Source organism: Nematolebias whitei, chromosome 23 (assembly GCF_014905685.2).
Source record: "Nematolebias whitei isolate Nwh7 chromosome 23, NemWhi1, whole genome shotgun sequence".
Lineage (NCBI taxonomy): Eukaryota > Metazoa > Chordata > Actinopteri > Cyprinodontiformes > Rivulidae > Nematolebias > Nematolebias whitei.
This window is the reverse complement of record NC_056520.1, coordinates 12,774,494-12,776,367: the sequence shown is the minus strand read 5'-3', so window position 1 is coordinate 12,776,367 and position 1,874 is coordinate 12,774,494.

The following is a 1,874-nucleotide window of genomic DNA, read 5'->3' as shown; positions in this document are numbered from 1 at the left end:
TATGGTGACGTTAATTTTACTTATTAATTTTAAAGGCATGAAGCAGAAATTTGTGCTGAAGAAAATAAGAGAGCATTTTAGAAAATTGACAAAAGTTTAAAATGTTTTCAGGATCAACAAAGTTCATGCTCAATCATCCAGGTACCAAATCCAATCATTCTCAGTCAGGTCATCTGGACAGTTTCTTTTCTTATAGAAACGTTTCACCCTCTATCCAGAGGACTTCATCAGTCTGAGGAATTCCAGTAAACTGTTTCTCCACCAAGCAGTAAACTTCTTAACTGGACCAACCAGTTTGCTGGAGCTAAGGTGCTTTAGTGGGCCGTCCTGTCCCTCGTCGACTCCGCCCAGGCAGAGAAGGGGTTCTCTGCAGGCCAAAAGTGGGCGTTTCTGGCTAATAGGTGTTTGTAGGGGGCAAACGCTGATTCGCTAACTGTATTTGTTGTGTAAAACGGCTTTTTATCGTTCAGCCTTTTTTTCTATCGTCCAATCAGATGTGGCCGGCCAGACACGCCCATTTTCCTATAGTCCAATCAGATATGCCCCCCCCCCCCCCCCCGGATACGCCTCGTCCAATCAGATGTGGCCGCCCAGATACGCCTTCCGAATTTGTCTGCAGAGATACCTACTTGCCCAGGCAGGCAGCCACAACCAAAGTGGTTCAAGGCAACAAAGTTCATGCTCAATCATCCAGGTACCAAATCCAATCATTCTCAGTCGGGTGATTTGGACAGTTTTTTATTTTAATTTCAGGATCGTTATGTTCACATAAAACCTTCACTTGAGAGAAGTTTACGATCAAACTACATTTATTTCTGTTTTTATTTGAGCCGTTTGGTCGTTGAATCACAAGTTTTAGTGAATTTAGAATTTTTATGTTTTTTGTTTTTTTTTACATTTCTGGGAAAATGAACTCAAACAGACAAAATGGAGACTTTGAGTTTTACAGACATTTTTGATGGCGTTTGAAGTATCCAGCCTTTAACCAGCAGGTGACAACAATGTTATTTATATTTGTGAGAAGATGAACTGAAATACAAGCATGCTGAGATTTACTATTAGTTTTTAATATTTAAGTAAATATTTAGTGTAGTATAAATATCCTGATGCATGATCAATAATCCAGGTAGAAAAATCTAAAAAAGTTAAATCTGGTCCTCTGGACATTAAACAAAAAAAAACAAAACAAAGCAAAACAACAAAAAATGTAGAAACGTTTCGTCTCTCATCCGAGAGACTTCCTCAGTCTGAGGTGCTGTTTTCAGCTCAGTCTCTTAAATAGCACCTTCTCAGAGTGGATCAACCAGTTTTACTGCTGACAACCAAAACCAGCTGATCACATGCTCAAGAAGGACCATCAGCCTAACAATGGATCATTAGCACACTGATGGCTGTTTACTATTCACAGAGGGCTGAGTGATACTAGCAATCACAGCACTGTAAGAGGGGGACAGTTGAACCCGGAGGCCTCCACCCCTGTTTAATGATGGACGGTTTCTTTTCACAAAGATGGCCTCCTTTACTCCTCTCTCAAACCATCGTTCCTCTCTGTCCAGGATGTGAACATCTTCATCCTTGAAAGAGTGACCGCTGGCCTGGAGATGAGTGTAGACCGCAGAGTCCTGGCCTGATGATGTTGATCTTCTGTGCTGGGCCATCCTTTTGGCCAGTGGCTGTTTTGTTTCCCCGATGTAAGACTGATCACAGCCCTCCTGACACTGAACAGCATACACAATATTACTCTGTTTGTGCCGGGGGACTGGATCTTTGGGATGAACCAGTCTTTGCCGTAATGTATTTTGGGGTTTAAAAGCCACTGGGACGTTATGTTTAGAAAATAAACGTCTCAGTTTCTCTGATACTCCCTCAACATA